The 20947-nt window shown below is 42.2% G+C and overlaps 1 long non-coding RNA gene across 1 annotated transcript; it reads left to right on the top strand.

Annotated features, from left to right (window-relative positions):
* The first annotated feature begins 14018 nt into the window (after positions 1-14018).
* On the top strand, positions 14019-19856 carry LOC147839776 (uncharacterized). Its single transcript, XR_015515085.1, has 3 exons — positions 14019-15129; positions 16428-19220; positions 19592-19856. It is a non-coding gene; the product is annotated as an uncharacterized LOC147839776 (long non-coding RNA).
* The last annotated feature ends 1091 nt before the right edge of the window (positions 19857-20947 follow it).

Below are 20947 nucleotides of genomic sequence, written 5' to 3'. Positions count from 1 at the left end.
TTGTCTAAAACAAAAAGAAAATGCTTTTTAGTGGCTGGATCTGGTTTTATCACATTCTGAATTGAACGTTGAAAATGAGCTTTTCAGAGCCAGCAGAGGTCAAAATAAGCAGTAATGCAAACTCAGTCAGAGACATAGATTTTCACTTGCAACTTGCTTTAACATGTTTAACAGTGCATGAAATGTTGTCTAAAACAAAAAGAATGATGCATTTTTGTGGCTGGATCTGGTTTTATCACATTCTGAATTGAACGTTGAAAATGAGCTGTTCTCAGCCAGCACAGGTCAAAATAAGCAGTAATGCAAACTCAGTCAGAGACATAGATTTTCACTTGCAACTTGCTTTAACATGTTTAACAGTGCATGAAATGTTGTCTAAAACAAAAAGAATGATGCATTTTTGTGGCTGGATCTGGTTTTATCACATTCTGAATTGAACGTTGAAATTGAGCTGTTCTCAGCCAGCAGAGGTCAAAATAAGCAGTAATGCAAACTCAGTCAGAGACATAGATTTTCACCTGCAACTTGCTTTAACATGTTTAACAGTGCATGAAATGTTGTCTAAAACAAAAAGAATGATGCATTTTAGTAGCTGGATCTGGTTTTATCACATTCTGCATTGGACGTTGAAAATGAGCTTTACTCAGCCAGCAGAGGTCAAAACAAGCAGTAATGCAAACTCAGTCAGAGACATAGATTTTCACTTGCAACTTGCTTTAACATGTTTAACAGAGCATGAAATGTTGTCTAAAACAAAAAGAATGATGCATTTTTGTGGCTGGATCTGGTTTTATCACATTCTGAATTGAACGTTGAAAATGAGCTGTTCTCAGCCAGCAGAGGTCAAAATAAGCAGTAATGCAAACTCAGTCAGAGACATAGATTTTCACTTGCAACTTGCTTTAACATGTTTAACAGTGCATGAAATGTTGTCTAAAACAAAAAGAATGATGAATTTTTGTGGCTGGATCTGGTTTTATCACATTCTGAATTGAACGTTGAAAATGAGCTGTTCTCAGCCAGCAGAGGTCAAAATAAGCAGTAATGCAAACTCAGTCAGAGACATAGATTTTCACTTGCAACTTGCTTTAACATGTTTAACAGTGCATGAAATGTTGTCTAAAACAAAAAGAATGATGCATTTTTGTGGCTGGATCTGGTTTTATTACATTCTGCATTGGACGTTGAAAATGAGCTTTACTCAGCCAGCAGAGGTCAAAACAAGCAGTAATGCAAACTCAGTCAGAGACATAGATTTTCACTTGCAACTTGCTTTAACATGTTTAACAGTGCATGAAATGTTGTCTAAAATAAAAAAATGATGCATTTTAGTAGCTGGATCTGGTTTTATCACATTCTGCATTGGACGTTGAAAATGAGATTTACTCAGCCAGCAGAGGTCAAAACAAGCAGTAATGCAAACTCAGTCAGAGACATAGATTTTCACTTGCAACTTTCTTAAACATATTTAACAGTGCATGAAATGTTGTCTAAAGCAAAACGAAAATGCTTTTTAGTGGCTGGATCTGGTTTTATCACATTCTGAATTGAACGTTGAAAATGAGCTTTTCAGAGCCAGCAGAGGTCAAAATAAGCAGTAATGCAAACTCAGTAATAGACATAGATTTTCACTTGCAACTTTCTTAAACATATTTAACAGTGCATGAAATGTTGTCTAAAACAAAAAGAAAATGCTTTTTAGTGGCTGGATCTGGTTTTATCACATTCTGAATTGAACGTTGAAAATGAGCTTTTCAGAGCCAGCAGAGGTCAAAATAAGCAGTAATGCAAACTCAGTCAGAGACATAGATTTTCACTTGCAACTTGCAAGCATGTTTAACAGTGCATGAAATGTTGTCTAAAACAAAAAGAATGATGCATTTTAGTAGCTGGATCTGGTTTTATTACATTCTGCATTGGACGTTGAAAATGAGCTTTACTCAGCCAGCAGAGGTCAAAACAAGCAGTAATGCAAACTCAGTCAGAGACATAGATTTTCACTTGCAACTTGCTTTAACATGTTTAACAGTGCATGACATGTTGTCTAAAACAAAAAGAAAATGCTTTTTAGTGGCTGGATCTGGTTTTATCACATTCTGAATTGAACGTTGAAAATGAGCTTTTCAGAGCCAGCAGAGGTCAAAATAAGCAGTAATGCAAACTCAGTCAGAGACATAGATTTTCACTTGCAACTTGCTTTAACATGTTTAACAGTGCATGAAATGTTGTCTAAAACAAAAAGAATGATGCATTTTTGTGGCTGGATCTGGTTTTATCACATTCTGAATTGAACGTTGAAAATGAGCTGTTCTCAGCCAGCACAGGTCAAAATAAGCAGTAATGCAAACTCAGTCAGAGACATAGATTTTCACTTGCAACTTGCTTTAACATGTTTAACAGTGCATGAAATGTTGTCTAAAACAAAAAGAATGATGCATTTTTGTGGCTGGATCTGGTTTTATCACATTCTGAATTGAACGTTGAAATTGAGCTGTTCTCAGCCAGCAGAGGTCAAAATAAGCAGTAATGCAAACTCAGTCAGAGACATAGATTTTCACCTGCAACTTGCTTTAACATGTTTAACAGTGCATGAAATGTTGTCTAAAACAAAAAGAATGATGCATTTTAGTAGCTGGATCTGGTTTTATCACATTCTGCATTGGACGTTGAAAATGAGCTTTACTCAGCCAGCAGAGGTCAAAACAAGCAGTAATGCAAACTCAGTCAGAGACATAGATTTTCACTTGCAACTTGCTTTAACATGTTTAACAGAGCATGAAATGTTGTCTAAAACAAAAAGAATGATGCATTTTTGTGGCTGGATCTGGTTTTATCACATTCTGAATTGAACGTTGAAAATGAGCTGTTCTCAGCCAGCAGAGGTCAAAATAAGCAGTAATGCAAACTCAGTCAGAGACATAGATTTTCACTTGCAACTTGCTTTAACATGTTTAACAGTGCATGAAATGTTGTCTAAAACAAAAAGAATGATGAATTTTTGTGGCTGGATCTGGTTTTATCACATTCTGAATTGAACGTTGAAAATGAGCTGTTCTCAGCCAGCAGAGGTCAAAATAAGCAGTAATGCAAACTCAGTCAGAGACATAGATTTTCACTTGCAACTTTCTTAAACATATTTAACAGTGCATGAAATGTTGTCTAAAACAAAAAGAATGATGCATTTTTGTGGCTGGATCTGGTTTTATCACATTCTGAATTGAACGTTGAAAATGAGCTGTTCTCAGCCAGCAGAGGTCAAAATAAGCAGTAATGCAAACTCAGTCAGAGACATAGATTTTCACTTGCAACTTGCTTTAACATGTTTAACAGTGCATGAAATGTTGTCTAAAACAAAAAGAATGATGAATTTTTGTGGCTGGATCTGGTTTTATCACATTCTGAATTGAACGTTGAAAATGAGCTGTTCTCAGCCAGCAGAGGTCAAAATAAGCAGTAATGCAAACTCAGTCAGAGACATAGATTTTCACTTGCAACTTTCTTAAACATATTTAACAGTGCATGAAATGTTGTCTAAAGCAAAAAGAAAATGCTTTTTAGTGGCTGGATCTGGTTTTATCACATTCTGAATTGAACGTTGAAAATGAGCTTTTCAGAGCCAGCAGAGGTCAAAATAAGCATTAATGCAAACTCAGTAATAGACATAGATTTTCACTTGCAACTTTCTTAAACATATTTAAAAGTGCATGAAATGTTGTCTAAAACAAAAAGAAAATGCTTTTTAGTGGCTGGATCTGGTTTTATCACATTCTGAATTGAACGTTGAAAATGAGCTTTTCAGAGCCAGCAGAGGTCAAAATAAGCAGTAATGCAAACTCAGTCAGAGACATAGATTTTCACTTGCAACTTGCTTTAACATGTTTAACAGTGCATGAAATGTTGTCTAAAACAAAAAGAATGATGCATTTTAGTAGCTGGATCTGGTTTTATCACATTCTGCATTGGACGTTGAAAATGAGCTTTACTCAGCCAGCACAGGTCAAAACAAGCAGTAATGCAAACTCAGTCAGAGACATAGATTTTCACTTGCAACTTTCTTAAACATATTTAACAGTGCATGAAATGTTGTCTAAAGCAAAAAGAAAATGTTTTTTAGTGGCTGGATCTGGTTTTATCACATTCTGAATTGAACGTTGAAAATGAGCTTTTCAGAGCCAGCAGAGGTCAAAATAAGCAGTAATGCAAACTCAGTCATAGACATAGATTTTCACTTGCAACTTTCTTAAACATATTTAACAGTGCATGAAATGTTGTCTAAAACAAAAAGAAAATGCTTTTTAGTGGCTGGATCTGGTTTTATCACATTCTGAATTGAACGTTGAAAATGAGCTTTTCAGAGCCAGCAGAGGTCAAAATAAGCAGTAATGCAAACTCAGTCAGAGACATAGATTTTCACTTGCAACTTGCAAGCATGTTTAACAGTGCATGAAATGTTGTCTAAAACAAAAAGAATGATGCATTTTAGTAGCTGGATCTGGTTTTATTACATTCTGCATTGGACGTTGAAAATGAGCTTTACTCAGCCAGCAGAGGTCAAAACAAGCAGTAATGCAAACTCAGTCAGAGACATAGATTTTCACTTGCAACTTGCTTTAACATGTTTAACAGTGCATGACATGTTGTCTAAAACAAAAAGAAAATGCTTTTTAGTGGCTGGATCTGGTTTTATCACATTCTGAATTGAACGTTGAAAATGAGCTTTTCAGAGCCAGCAGAGGTCAAAATAAGCAGTAATGCAAACTCAGTCAGAGACATAGATTTTCACTTGCAACTTGCTTTAACATGTTTAACAGTGCATGAAATGTTGTCTAAAACAAAAAGAATGATGCATTTTTGTGGCTGGATCTGGTTTTATCACATTCTGAATTGAACGTTGAAAATGAGCTGTTCTCAGCCAGCACAGGTCAAAATAAGCAGTAATGCAAACTCAGTCAGAGACATAGATTTTCACTTGCAACTTGCTTTAACATGTTTAACAGTGCATGAAATGTTGTCTAAAACAAAAAGAATGATGCATTTTTGTGGCTGGATCTGGTTTTATCACATTCTGAATTGAACGTTGAAATTGAGCTGTTCTCAGCCAGCAGAGGTCAAAATAAGCAGTAATGCAAACTCAGTCAGAGACATAGATTTTCACCTGCAACTTGCTTTAACATGTTTAACAGTGCATGAAATGTTGTCTAAAACAAAAAGAATGATGCATTTTAGTAGCTGGATCTGGTTTTATCACATTCTGCATTGGACGTTGAAAATGAGCTTTACTCAGCCAGCAGAGGTCAAAACAAGCAGTAATGCAAACTCAGTCAGAGACATAGATTTTCACTTGCAACTTGCTTTAACATGTTTAACAGAGCATGAAATGTTGTCTAAAACAAAAAGAATGATGCATTTTTGTGGCTGGATCTGGTTTTATCACATTCTGAATTGAACGTTGAAAATGAGCTGTTCTCAGCCAGCAGAGGTCAAAATAAGCAGTAATGCAAACTCAGTCAGAGACATAGATTTTCACTTGCAACTTGCTTTAACATGTTTAACAGTGCATGAAATGTTGTCTAAAACAAAAAGAATGATGAATTTTTGTGGCTGGATCTGGTTTTATCACATTCTGAATTGAACGTTGAAAATGAGCTGTTCTCAGCCAGCAGAGGTCAAAATAAGCAGTAATGCAAACTCAGTCAGAGACATAGATTTTCACTTGCAACTTTCTTAAACATATTTAACAGTGCATGAAATGTTGTCTAAAACAAAAAGAATGATGCATTTTTGTGGCTGGATCTGGTTTTATCACATTCTGAATTGAACGTTGAAAATGAGCTGTTCTCAGCCAGCAGAGGTCAAAATAAGCAGTAATGCAAACTCAGTCAGAGACATAGATTTTCACTTGCAACTTGCTTTAACATGTTTAACAGTGCATGAAATGTTGTCTAAAACAAAAAGAATGATGAATTTTTGTGGCTGGATCTGGTTTTATCACATTCTGAATTGAACGTTGAAAATGAGCTGTTCTCAGCCAGCAGAGGTCAAAATAAGCAGTAATGCAAACTCAGTCAGAGACATAGATTTTCACTTGCAACTTTCTTAAACATATTTAACAGTGCATGAAATGTTGTCTAAAGCAAAAAGAAAATGCTTTTTAGTGGCTGGATCTGGTTTTATCACATTCTGAATTGAACGTTGAAAATGAGCTTTTCAGAGCCAGCAGAGGTCAAAATAAGCATTAATGCAAACTCAGTAATAGACATAGATTTTCACTTGCAACTTTCTTAAACATATTTAAAAGTGCATGAAATGTTGTCTAAAACAAAAAGAAAATGCTTTTTAGTGGCTGGATCTGGTTTTATCACATTCTGAATTGAACGTTGAAAATGAGCTTTTCAGAGCCAGCAGAGGTCAAAATAAGCAGTAATGCAAACTCAGTCAGAGACATAGATTTTCACTTGCAACTTGCTTTAACATGTTTAACAGTGCATGAAATGTTGTCTAAAACAAAAAGAATGATGCATTTTAGTAGCTGGATCTGGTTTTATCACATTCTGCATTGGACGTTGAAAATGAGCTTTACTCAGCCAGCACAGGTCAAAACAAGCAGTAATGCAAACTCAGTCAGAGACATAGATTTTCACTTGCAACTTTCTTAAACATATTTAACAGTGCATGAAATGTTGTCTAAAGCAAAAAGAAAATGTTTTTTAGTGGCTGGATCTGGTTTTATCACATTCTGAATTGAACGTTGAAAATGAGCTTTTCAGAGCCAGCAGAGGTCAAAATAAGCAGTAATGCAAACTCAGTCATAGACATAGATTTTCACTTGCAACTTTCTTAAACATATTTAACAGTGCATGAAATGTTGTCTAAAACAAAAAGAAAATGCTTTTTAGTGGCTGGATCTGGTTTTATCACATTCTGAATTGAACGTTGAAAATGAGCTTTTCAGAGCCAGCAGAGGTCAAAATAAGCAGTAATGCAAACTCAGTCAGAGACATAGATTTTCACTTGCAACTTGCTTTAACATGTTTAACAGTGCATGAAATGTTGTCTAAAACAAAAAGAAAATGCTTTTTAGTGGCTGGATCTGGTTTTATCACATTCTGAATTGAACGTTGAAAATGAGTTTTTCAGAGCCAGCAGAGGTCAAAATAAGCAGTAATGCAAACTCAGTCAGAGACATAGATTTTCACTTGCAACTTGCTTTAACATGTTTAACAGTGCATGAAATGTTGTCTAAAACAAAAAGAATGATGCATTTTTGTGGCTGGATCTGGTTTTATCACATTCTGAATGGAACGTTGAAAATGAGCTGTTCTCAGCCAGCAGAGGTCAAAATAAGCAGTAATGCAAACTCAGTCAGAGACATAGATTTTCACTTGCAACTTGCTTTAACATGTTTAACAGTGCATGAAATGTTGTCTAAAACAAAAAGAATGATGCATTTTAGTAGCTGGATCTGGTTTTATCACATTCTGCATTGGACGTTGAAAATGAGCTTTACTCAGCCAGCAGAGGTCAAAACAAGCAGTAATGCAAACTCAGTCAGAGACATAGATTTTCACTTGCAACTTTCTTAAACATATTTAACAGTGCATGAAATGTTGTCTAAAGCAAAACGAAAATGCTTTTTAGTGGCTGGATCTGGTTTTATCACATTCTGAATTGAACGTTGAAAATGAGCTTTTCAGAGCCAGCAGAGGTCAAAATAAGCAGTAATGCAAACTCAGTCATAGACATAGATTTTCACTTGCAACTTGCTTTAACAAGTTTAACAGTGCATGAAATGTTGTCTAAAACAAAAAGAATGATGCATTTTTGTGGCTGGATCTGGTTTTATCACATTCTGAATTGAACGTTGAAAATGAGCTGTTCCCCTTCGGTTGGGGAACTTCAGTGCCATGAATGGGAGGATTCGGATCAGAAGCCGCTTATCTGGAGAGTATTGAACGGGCCAATGAATGAAATTAATTGGCAGCGTAAGCTTGCGCAGGTGTGCGACATCTGCAATCATCTCAGCATATAAGCACACCTGAAGCCAGCAGACGCCATCCTTTTCGCTTCAGATCCTTTCTGAGTGAGTCGATGAGGGTTCCTCTTGCTGATCAGCACTTCAGAGCGAACGAGTGTGTCTCCCGGTCCAGAGTGGGTCTTCGCGGTGGCAGACGGTCGAGCTGGGTTACTCCCTTGCCTGCGGTTCTTTGGGTCCGGTCCTCCAGAGCGGTGCGTATAGTTGCAACTTTCCTAAAAGAGCAACACAGTCGTGCAGCACGTCCTTTTCAGGATGGCGCTCCGACTGTGCGTTTCTGGATGCGGGGGTTTCCTGTCTCCGGATGATGGACACGATCACTGCATTGCATGTTTGGGGGTCCAGCATGTTAATGCGGTGCTCGCGGGCGGTTCATGTCGTCATTGCGATGCCATGACCGTTGCACAGCTAAGATCACGGCTAACTTTCGCAAGAGAGCGAGCCACCCCAGTTGCCTCCTGTTCTAAAAAAGCAGCGGGCGCTCGGGCAGATCTGAGGGTTTCAGCGGGAGCTAATCCGCCGCCCACGGGCTCGCGGACCTCTCGCTCCTCACGGCGCTCCATCCAAGCTTCGGGTGGTGAGAGTGATCCGTCTAACCAGATGGTAGCTCTCACACTCGCTGACACCGGAGATCAGATGTCCTCCGCGGCATCGGAGGGTGGGCTTTCACTGTCTGACGAAGATCCGGACCCGCTCGCCCCCTCCGGGCAGGTGAGCGCTGTCAAATCGGATCCTGAAGCGGACATGTTAGCCGTGCTTTCCCGGGCTGCTTCGGCCGTGGGGTTGGAGATGGTTTATCCCCCAGCTCCGCGGCCGGACCGACTAGATGGGTGCTACGTAGAGGACCAGAAGGCGAAGCCTTCGAAGCCTCTCGTCCCCTTCTTCCCGGAAGTGCACAGTAAGCTCACGCAGTCCTGGAGGGCACCTTTCTCTGCCCGTGCTGCGAGTGCCTCCGCCCTCACCGCCCTTGACGGCGGAGCTGCCAGGGGGTATGAGGCGATCCCGTCAGTGGAGCGCGCTATCGCGGTCAATCTTTGTCCGCGCGGCGCCTCTACGTGGCGGGGTTTGCCCCGCCTCCCGTCCAAAGCCTGTAGGTTGTCTGCCTCCCTCGGAGCCAGAGCTTATAAGGCTGCGGGCCAGGCTGCTTCTGCTTTGCACGCGATGGCCACCTACCAGCGCTACCAAGCGCAGGCGCTGGCCGAGCTGCACGAGGGCGGGTCCAACCCAAGCTTATTACATGAGCTGCGCACCGCGACCGACTATGCTCTTCGGACTACTAAGTCCGCCGCGTGTGCGCTGGGGAGGACGATGTCCACACTTGTGGTTCAGGAACGCCACCTCTGGCTAAACCTGGCCGATATGCGCGACGTTGACAAAGTTCGCTTTCTTGATTCGCCCATATCCCAGGCTGGCCTGTTCGGCGACACCGTCGGTGAATTCACCCAGGAATTCAAGGCGGTGAAAGAGCAGTCGGATGCGATGGGCAATGTCATCTATCGGCGTGGCCGTAAGCCCGCTCCGCCCGCCGAGCCATCCACCTCCGCTGTTCCTCGCCGAGGGCGCCCGCCAACGAGTGCTGCCCCGCCCCCGCCTGCGCCTCCGGCCAAGCGGGCGCGGCGTTCACCTCGAAAGCAGGCAGCCCCTCCTGCCCAGGGCGCCGTTAAGTCCGGTAAACGGACCGCGAAGCGTCCCTGAGACAGGCCATCCGGAGAAGAGGAAACTTGCTCTTTCCCCGCTGGAGGGCGGGGCCCCGATTACAACGGTACTTTTCAGTGCCACCAAAACATCAGTAAAAGAGCACTTTTCCCCTTCCCCGGATGTGACTGCACGAGTTCTGCCAGTCCGGGACGCGCTGCCTTCCGGCTCGCAGACTCTACGTGCTTCGCCAGTGGCTCACAAGCGCTGGGGGGACGGTCTCCCTTCCCTCAGCCCTCCAGCCCCCTCTCCGGAGTCAGGGTGCGGAGCCAGAGCGAATCGCTCTCCTCCAGCTTTTCCGCGGGACCCTCGTGCTTCCCGGATCAGCACACCCACTCCGCGCTGCCCCACCGCTGGTACGTCAGCGATTGTAGCGATGACTCCATTAGCGAGGGCTCTGCCTGCCTGGTTAGCGCGGGCCAGCCCCTCGCGGTGGCTCATACGCACAATCAGACTCGGTTACGCGATTCAGTTCGCGAAACGGCCCCCCAAGTTTACGGGCGTGTATTTCTCCAGGGTCAACCCCCTGTCCGCCCCTGTCTTGCGAGAGGAGATTGCTGCCCTCCTGGCGAAGGGTGCAATCGAGCCGGTTCCTCCAGCCGAGATGGAGAGTGGGTTTTACAGCCCATACTTCATCGTACCCAAAAAGAGCGGTGGGTCACGGCCAATCCTAGATCTGCGCGTTTTGAACCGCTGTCTGCACAAGCTGCCGTTCAGAATGCTCACGCAGAGGCGCATTCTCCAATGCGTTCGTCCTCGGGATTGGTTTGCAGCCATAGACCTGAAGGACGCGTATTTCCATGTCTCCATTCTTCCACGCCACCGCCAATTTCTGCGGTTTGCGTTCGAGGGTCGAGCGTGGCAGTACAAGGTCCTCCCCTTCGGGCTCTCTCTGTCTCCGCGGGTCTTCACCAAACTCGCGGAGGGTGCCCTAGCGCCCCTTCGGCTCGCGGGCATTCGCATACTCAATTATCTCGACGACTGGCTGATTTTAGCCCACTCGCGGGAGCAATTGATTATGCACAGGGACGAGGTGCTTCGGCATCTCCGCCTACTGGGGCTTCAGGTCAACCGAGAAAAGAGCAAACTCGCCCCCGTGCAGAGGATTTCTTTTCTCGGGATGGAGCTGGACTCGATCACCATGGTAGCGCACCTCTCCGAGGAACGCGCTCGCCTGTTGCTGAACTGTCTGAGGGAGCTCGACAGCAAACTAGTGGTCCCACTGAAGTTCTTTCAGAGGCTCCTGGGGCATATGGCATCCGCAGCCGCCGTCACGCCGCTCGGGTTGCTCCATATGAGACCACTTCAGCACTGGCTTCACGATCGGGTCCCCAGACGCGCATGGCACGCGGGCACACACCGGGTCTCGGTTACTGCGCTGTGTCGCCGCGCCCTCAGCCCTTGGAACGACCCCTCGTTCCTACAGGCCGGTGTGCCTCTAGGACAGGCGTCCAGCCATGTTGTTGTTTCAACAGACGCTTCCAACACGGGTTGGGGGGCCGTGTGTCGCGGGCATGCGGCTGCGGGCCTCTGGAAGGGTGCCCAGCTGCATTGGCATATCAATCGCCTAGAGCTGTTGGCAGTGTTCCTCGCTCTCCACCGCTTTTTACCGGTGCTGGAGCAGCAACACGTGCTGGTCAGGACGGACAGTACGGCGGCGGCGGCGTATATCAACCGCATGGGGGGTATGCGCTCTCGCCGCATGTCTCAGCTCGCCCGCCGTCTGCTCCTCTGGAGTCACCCGCGGCTGAAATCGCTGCGCGCCATTCACGTCCCAGGCACGCTCAATCGTGCAGCCGATGCGCTCTCACGACAGCTGTTACGCCCTGGAGAATGGAGACTCCACCCCGAGTCTGTTCAGCTGATATGGGCGCGATTCGGGGAGGCCCAGATCGATCTGTTTGCTTCCCCCGAGAACGCTCACTGCCAGTTGTTTTTTTCCCTGACCGAGGGCTCTCTCGGCACGGATGCACTGGCCCACAGCTGGCCTCGGGGCATGCGCAAGTATGCGTTTCCCCCAGTGAGCCTGCTCGCGCAGTTTCTGTGCAAGGTCAGGGAGGACGAGGAACAGGTTCTGCTAGTTGCGCCCCTTTGGCCCAACCGGACCTGGATATCAGAGCTCTCACTCCTCGCGACGGCCCTCCCCTGGCGGATCCCTTTGAGAGAGGACCTACTCTCTCAGGGACAGGGCACCATCTGGCACCCTCGCCCCGATCTTTGGAACCTCCACGTGTGGTCCCTAGACGCGAGGAAGACTTAGGTAACCTACCGACTGCGGTGGTTAATACCATCACTCAGGCTAGAGCCCCCTCCACGAGGCGCGCCTACGCCCTGAAGTGGAGTCTATTCACTGAATGGTGCGTCTCTCGCAGAGAAGACCCCCGAAATTGCCAGATTAGTGTTGTGCTCTCTTTCCTTCAAGAGAAGTTGGACAGCAGGCTGTCGCCCTCCACTCTCAAGGTTTACGTGGCCGCCATCTCCGCTTATCATAGCGCGGTAGCTGGCGGCACCGTGGGAAAGCATAACCTGGTCATCCAGTTCCTTAGGGGTGCTAGGCGAATTAATCCATCTCGCCCCCCTCTCATGCCCTCTTGGGATCTCGCCCTCGTTCTCACGAGTCTGCGATCCGATCCCTTTGAGCCACTCGAATCAGTATCTCTAAGATTTCTGTCCCTGAAGACAGCTCTGCTGGTTGCGTTGGCCTCCATCAAGAGGGTCGGGGACCTGGAGGCATTTTCGGTCAGTGACTCGTGCCTGGAATTCGGGCCGGATTACTCTCACGTTATCCTGAGACCCCGCCCCGGTTATGTGCCCAAGGTTCCTACCACCCCCTTTAGAGATCAGGTAGTGAACCTGCAAGCGCTGCCCCCGGAGGAGGCAGACCCAGCCCTTTCTTTACTTTGTCCAGTTCGCGCTCTGCGCATTTATGTGGACCGTACTCAGAATTTTAGATCATCTGAGCAGCTCTTTGTCTGTTATGGCGGTCGGCAGCAGGGAAGTGCCGTATCGAAACAAAGATTATCCCACTGGATTGTGGATGCCATTTCACTCGCTTATTCGAGTCGAGGTCAGCCGTGTCCCCCGGGAGTACGTGCACACTCCACTCGGAGCGTTGCATCCTCTTGGGCGCGTGCACGCGGCGCCTCTCTAACAGACATCTGTAGAGCTGCGGGCTGGGCGACACCCAACACATTTGCAAGGTTTTACAATCTGCGAGTGGAGCCGGTTTCCTCAAGGGTATTAGGTAACCCTTTGGTGATTGAGGAGACAACTCGGTAGGGTGTTGAAACACGCTTGCTGCGCCATTCTCCCTAACACGGAGGTACGTGCGCCTTTTTTATCTGTCAGTAAAGTTCCCCGTCAGGTGAGCCCTGCAGATTCCTCCGTGGCCCCCAGCACTGACTCAGCGGAGGAGTCACTTGCTGGTCCACTACGTTGTAGGTCTGCCCGCTGGTCAGCCCGCGTTTTGGGTATAGGTGCCTGCTATGCGTGATCCCCACTAGGCGATCCCATATGCTTATTCCGCCACGGTTAAGTCCCCCCCCTGGGCGGACCCGTGTCTTCCCTCTCCGCTAACCACTCTTTGCTATGCGTACTCCCCCTTTTAGGGCTAGTCCATAGGTAATTCTGCCATCTATCCCCCCCTTGGGTAACGGATGGCCTCCGCAGCGTCCTCCCTATCGGGATTGCACGCTTCCCAACGTACTGTCGTATTTCCTAGAATTATCTAGATGCTCACGACTTCCCAAAAAATATATCTAAATCCGTAAAACTTCTGTTGAAGTAGGATAAATTAGGGCCAGGGACACGTTGGAGGACCGCGCCCCCCATGATGTGGGTGCGTCACGCTTGCTTGACTATCTCCTCATCGGGGGTGTTGGTAAGGTGCAGTCATTATGGCGCTTTCCATATTCTCCCATTCATGGCACTGAAGTTCCCCAACCGAAGGGGAACGTTCGAGGTTACAGAAGTAACCCTTCGTTCCCCGAGGAGGGGAACGGAAGTGCCATATTCCGTCGCCATAATGACTGTCCCTTAGCTGTTTGAAAGTCTCTTCAGCTTAAAAGGATGGCGTCTGCTGGCTTCAGGTGTGCTTATATGCTGAGATGATTGCAGATGTCGCACACCTGCGCAAGCTTACGCTGCCAATTAATTTCATTCATTGGCCCGTTCAATACTCTCCAGATAAGCGGCTTCTGATCCGAATCCTCCCATTCATGGCACTTCCGTTCCCCTCCTCGGGGAACGAAGGGTTACTTCTGTAACCTCGAACGTTCTCAGCCAGCACAGGTCAAAATAAGCAGTAATGCAAACTCAGTCAGAGACATAGATTTTCACTTGCAACTTGCAAGCATGTTTAACAGTGCATGAAATGTTGTCTAAAACAAAAAGAATGATGCATTTTTGTGGCTGGATCTGGTTTTATCACATTCTGAATTGAACGTTGAAAATGAGCTGTTCTCAGCCAGCAGAGGTCAAAATAAGCAGTAATGCAAACTCAGTCAGAGACATAGATTTTCACCTGCAACTTGCTTTAACATGTTTAACAGTGCATGAAATGTTGTCTAAAACAAAAAGAATGATGCATTTTAGTAGCTGGATCTGGTTTTATCACATTCTGCATTGGACGTTGAAAATGAGCTTTACTCAGCCAGCAGAGGTCAAAACAAGCAGTAATGCAAACTCAGTCAGAGACATAGATTTTCACTTGCAACTTGCTTTAACATGTTTAACAGAGCATGAAATGTTGTCTAAAACAAAAAGAATGATGCATTTTTGTGGCTGGATCTGGTTTTATCACATTCTGAATTGAACGTTGAAAATGAGCTGTTCTCAGCCAGCAGAGGTCAAAATAAGCAGTAATGCAAACTCAGTCAGAGACATAGATTTTCACTTGCAACTTGCTTTAACATGTTTAACAGTGCATGAAATGTTGTCTAAAACAAAAAGAATGATGAATTTTTGTGGCTGGATCTGGTTTTATCACATTCTGAATTGAACGTTGAAAATGAGCTGTTCTCAGCCAGCAGAGGTCAAAATAAGCAGTAATGCAAACTCAGTCAGAGACATAGATTTTCACTTGCAACTTTCTTAAACATATTTAACAGTGCATGAAATGTTGTCTAAAGCAAAAAGAAAATGCTTTTTAGTGGCTGGATCTGGTTTTATCACATTCTGAATTGAACGTTGAAAATGAGCTTTTCAGAGCCAGCAGAGGTCAAAATAAGCAGTAATGCAAACTCAGTAATAGACATAGATTTTCACTTGCAACTTTCTTAAACATATTTAAAAGTGCATGAAATGTTGTCTAAAACAAAAAGAAAATGCTTTTTAGTGGCTGGATCTGGTTTTATCACATTCTGAATTGAACGTTGAAAATGAGCTTTTCAGAGCCAGCAGAGGTCAAAATAAGCAGTAATGCAAACTCAGTCAGAGACATAGATTTTCACTTGCAACTTGCTTTAACATGTTTAACAGTGCATGAAATGTTGTCTAAAACAAAAAGAATGATGCATTTTAGTAGCTGGATCTGGTTTTATCACATTCTGCATTGGACGTTGAAAATGAGCTTTACTCAGCCAGCACAGGTCAAAACAAGCAGTAATGCAAACTCAGTCAGAGACATAGATTTTCACTTGCAACTTTCTTAAACATATTTAACAGTGCATGAAATGTTGTCTAAAGCAAAAAGAAAATGTTTTTTAGTGGCTGGATCTGGTTTTATCACATTCTGAATTGAACGTTGAAAATGAGCTTTTCAGAGCCAGCAGAGGTCAAAATAAGCAGTAATGCAAACTCAGTCATAGACATAGATTTTCACTTGCAACTTTCTTAAACATATTTAACAGTGCATGAAATGTTGTCTAAAACAAAAAGAAAATGCTTTTTAGTGGCTGGATCTGGTTTTATCACATTCTGAATTGAACGTTGAAAATGAGCTTTTCAGAGCCAGCAGAGGTCAAAATAAGCAGTAATGCAAACTCAGTCAGAGACATAGATTTTCACTTGCAACTTGCTTTAACATGTTTAACAGTGCATGAAATGTTGTCTAAAACAAAAAGAAAATGCTTTTTAGTGGCTGGATCTGGTTTTATCACATTCTGAATTGAACGTTGAAAATGAGCTTTTCAGAGCCAGCAGAGGTCAAAATAAGCAGTAATGCAAACTCAGTCAGAGACATAGATTTTCACTTGCAACTTGCTTTAACATGTTTAACAGTGCATGAAATGTTGTCTAAAACAAAAAGAATGATGCATTTTTGTGGCTGGATCTGGTTTTATCACATTCTGAATTGAACGTTGAAAATGAGCTGTTCTCAGCCAGCAGAGGTCAAAATAAGCAGTAATGCAAACTCAGTCAGAGACATAGATTTTCACTTGCAACTTGCTTTAACATGTTTAACAGTGCATGAAATGTTGTCTAAAACAAAAAGAATGATGCATTTTAGTAGCTGGATCTGGTTTTATCACATTCTGCATTGGACGTTGAAAATGAGCTTTACTCAGCCAGCAGAGGTCAAAACAAGCAGTAATGCAAACTCAGTCAGAGACATAGATTTTCACTTGCAACTTTCTTAAACATATTTAACAGTGCATGAAATGTTGTCTAAAGCAAAACGAAAATGCTTTTTAGTGGCTGGATCTGGTTTTCTCACATTCTGAATTGAACGTTGAAAATGAGCTGTTCTCAGCCAGCACAGGTCAAAATAAGCAGTAATGCAAACTCAGTCAGAGACATAGATTTTCACTTGCAACTTGCAAGCATGTTTAACAGTGCATGAAATGTTGTCTAAAACAAAAAGAATGATGCATTTTAGTAGCTGGATCTGGTTTTATCACAATCTGCATTGGACGTTGAAAATGAGCTTTACTCAGCCAGCAGAGGTCAAAACAAGCAGTAATGCAAACTCAGTCAGAGACATAGATTTTCACTTGCAACTTGCTTTAACATATTTAACAGTGCATGAAATGTTGTCTAAAACAAAAAGAATGATGCATTTTAGTAGCTGGATCTGGTTTTATTACATTCTGCATTGGACGTTGAAAATGAGCTTTACTCAGCCAGCAGAGGTCAAAACAAGCAGTAATGCAAACTCAGTCAGAGACATAGATTTTCACTTGCAACTTGCTTTAACATGTTTAACAGTGCATGAAATGTTGTCTAAAACAAAAAGAAAATGCTTTTTAGTGGCTGGATCTGGTTTTATCACATTCTGAATTGAACGTTGAAAATGAGCTTTTCAGAGCCAGCAGAGGTCAAAATAAGCAGTAATGCAAACTCAGTCAGAGACATAGATTTTCACTTGCAACTTGCTTTAACATGTTTAACAGTGCATGAAATGTTGTCTAAAACAAAAAGAATGATGCATTTTAGTAGCTGGATCTGGTTTTATCACATTCTGCATTGGACGTTGAAAATGAGCTTTACTCAGCCAGCAGAGGTCAAAACAAGCAGTAATGCAAACTCAGTCAGAGACATAGATTTTCACTTGCAACTTTCTTAAACATATTTAACAGTGCATGAAATGTTGTCTAAAGCAAAAAGAAAATGCTTTTTAGTGGCTGGATCTGGTTTTATCACATTCTGAATTGAACGTTGAAAATGAGCTTTTCAGAGCCAGCAGAGGTCAAAATAAGCAGTAATCCAAACTCAGTCATAGACATAGATTTTCACTTGCAACTTTCTTAAACATATTTAACAGTGCATGAAATGTTGTCTAAAATAAAAAGAAAATGCTTTTTAGTGGCTGGATCTGGTTTTATCACATTCTGAATTGAACGTTGAAAATGAGCTTTTCAGAGCCAGCAGAGGTCAAAATAAGCAGTAATGCAAACTCAGTCAGAGACATAGATTTTCACTTGCAACTTGCTTTAACATGTTTAACAGTGCATGAAATGTTGTCTAAAACAAAAAGAATGATGCATTTTAGTAGCTGGATCTGGTTTTATCACATTCTGCATTGGACGTTGAAAATGAGCTTTACTCAGCCAGCAGAGGTCAAAACAAGCAGTAATGCAAACTCAGTCAGAGACATAGATTTTCACTTGCAACTTGCTTTAACATGTTTAACAGAGCATGAAATGTTGTCTAAAACAAAAAGAATGATGCATTTTTGTGGCTGGATCTGGTTTTATCACATTCTGAATTGAACGTTGAAAATGAGCTGTTCTCAGCCAGCAGAGGTCAAAATAAGCAGTAATGCAAACTCAGTCAGAGACATAGATTTTCACTTGCAACTTGCTTTAACATGTTTAACAGTGCATGAAATGTTGTCTAAAACAAAAAGAATGATGAATTTTTGTGGCTGGATCTGGTTTTATCACATTCTGAATTGAACGTTGAAAATGAGCTGTTCTCAGCCAGCAGAGGTCAAAATAAGCAGTAATGCAAACTCAGTCAGAGACATAGATTTTCACTTGCAACTTTCTTAAACATATTTAACAGTGCATGAAATGTTGTCTAAAGCAAAAAGAAAATGCTTTTTAGTGGCTGGATCTGGTTTTATCACATTCTGAATTGAACGTTGAAAATGAGCTTTTCAGAGCCAGCAGAGGTCAAAATAAGCAGTAATGCAAACTCAGTAATAGACATAGATTTTCACTTGCAACTTTCTTAAACATATTTAAAAGTGCATGAAATGTTGTCTAAAACAAAAAGAAAATGCTTTTTAGTGGCTGGATCTGGTTTTATCACATTCTGAATTGAACGTTGAAAATGAGCTTTTCAGAGCCAGCAGAGGTCAAAATAAGCAGTAATGCAAACTCAGTCAGAGACATAGATTTTCACTTGCAACTTGCAAGCATGTTTAACAGTGCATGAAATGTTGTCTAAAACAAAAAGAATGATGCATTTTAGTAGCTGGATCTGGTTTTATCACAATCTGCATTGGACGTTGAAAATGAGCTTTACTCAGCCAGCAGAGGTCAAAACAAGCAGTAATGCAAACTCAGTCAGAGACATAGATTTTCACTTGCAACTTGCTTTAACATATTTAACAGTGCATGAAATGTTGTCTAAAACAAAAAGAATGATGCATTTTAGTAGCTGGATCTGGTTTTATTACATTCTGCATTGGACGTTGAAAATGAGCTTTACTCAGCCAGCAGAGGTCAAAACAAGCAGTAATGCAAACTCAGTCAGAGACATAGATTTTCACTTGCAACTTGCTTTAACATGTTTAACAGTGCATGAAATGTTGTCTAAAACAAAAAGAAAATGCTTTTTAGTGGCTGGATCTGGTTTTATCACATTCTGAATTGAACGTTGAAAATGAGCTTTTCAGAGCCAGCAGAGGTCAAAATAAGCAGTAATGCAAACTCAGTCAGAGACATAGATTTTCACTTGCAACTTGCTTTAACATGTTTAACAGTGCATGAAATGTTGTCTAAAACAAAAAGAATGATGCATTTTAGTAGCTGGATCTGGTTTTATCACATTCTGCATTGGACGTTGAAAATGAGCTTTACTCAGCCAGCAGAGGTCAAAACAAGCAGTAATGCAAACTCAGTCAGAGACATAGATTTTCACTTGCAACTTTCTTAAACATATTTAACAGTGCATGAAATGTTGTCTAAAGCAAAAAGAAAATGCTTTTTAGTGGCTGGATCTGGTTTTATCACATTCTGAATTGAACGTTGAAAATGAGCTTTTCAGAGCCAGCAGAGGTCAAAATAAGCAGTAATCCAAACTCAGTCATAGACATAGATTTTCACTTGCAACTTTCTTAAACATATTTAACAGTGCATGAAATGTTGTCTAAAATAAAAAGAAAATGCTTTTTAGTGGCTGGATCTGGTTTTATCACATTCTGAATTGAACGTTGAAAATGAGCTTTTCAGAGCCAGCAGAGGTCAAAATAAGCAGTAATGCAAACTCAGTCAGAGACATAGATTTTCACTTGCAACTTGCTTTAACATGTTTAACAGTGCATGAAATGTTGTCTAAAACAAAAAGAATGATGCATTTTAGTAGCTGGATCTGGTTTTATCACATTCTGCATTGGACGTTGAAAATGAGCTTTACTCAGCCAGCAGAGGTCAAAACAAGCAGTAATGCAAACTCAGTCAGAGACATAGATTTTCACTTGCAACTTGCTTTAACATGTTTAACAGAGCATGAAATGTTGTCTAAAACAAAAAGAATGATGCATTTTTGTGGCTGGATCTGGTTTTATCACATTCTGAATTGAACGTTGAAAATGAGCTGTTCTCAGCCAGCAGAGGTCAAAATAAGCAGTAATGCAAACTCAGTCAGAGACATAGATTTTCACTTGCAACTTGCTTTAACATGTTTAACAGTGCATGAAATGTTGTCTAAAACAAAAAGAATGATGAATTTTTGTGGCTGGATCTGGTTTTATCACATTCTGAATTGAACGTTGAAAATGAGCTGTTCTCAGCCAGCAGAGGTCAAAATAAGCAGTAATGCAAACTCAGTCAGAGACATAGATTTTCACTTGCAACTTTCTTAAACATATTTAACAGTGCATGAAATGTTGTCTAAAGCAAAAAGAAAATGCTTTTTAGTGGCTGGATCTGGTTTTATCACATTCTGAATTGAACGTTGAAAATGAGCTTTTCAGAGCCAGCAGAGGTCAAAATAAGCAGTAATGCAAACTCAGTCAGAGACATAGATTTTCACTTGCAACTTGCTTTAACATGTTTAACAGTGCATGAAATGTTGTCTAAAACAAAAAGAAAATGCTTTTTAGTGGCTGGATCTGGTTTTATCACATTCTGAATTGAACGTTGAAAATGAGCTTTTCAGAGCCAGCAGAGGTCAAAATAAGCAGTAATGCAAACTCAGTCAGAGACATAGATTTTCACTTGCAACTTGCTTTAACATGTTTAACAGTGCATGAAATGTTGTCTAAAACAAAAAGAATGATGCATTTTTGTGGCTGGATCTGGTTTTATCACATTCTGAATTGAACGTTGAAAATGAGCTGTTCTCAGCCAGCAGAGGTCAAAATAAGCAGTAATGCAAACTCAGTCAGAGACATAGATTTTCACTTGCAACTTGCTTTAACATGTTTAACAGTGCATGAAATGTTGTCTAAAACAAAAAGAATGATGCATTTTAGTAGCTGGATCTGGTTTTATCACATTCTGCATTGGACGTTGAAAATGAGCTTTACTCAGCCAGCAGAGGTCAAAACAAGCAGTAATGCAAACTCAGTCAGAGACATAGATTTTCACTTGCAACTTTCTTAAACATATT

This window comes from Danio rerio, chromosome 18, assembly GCF_052040795.2.
Source record: "Danio rerio strain M-AB ecotype USA chromosome 18, GRCz13ab, whole genome shotgun sequence".
Classification (NCBI taxonomy): Eukaryota; Metazoa; Chordata; class Actinopteri; order Cypriniformes; family Danionidae; genus Danio; species Danio rerio.
Note: the sequence above shows the minus strand (reverse complement) of the source record. Positions and strands in the feature narration are given on the sequence as shown.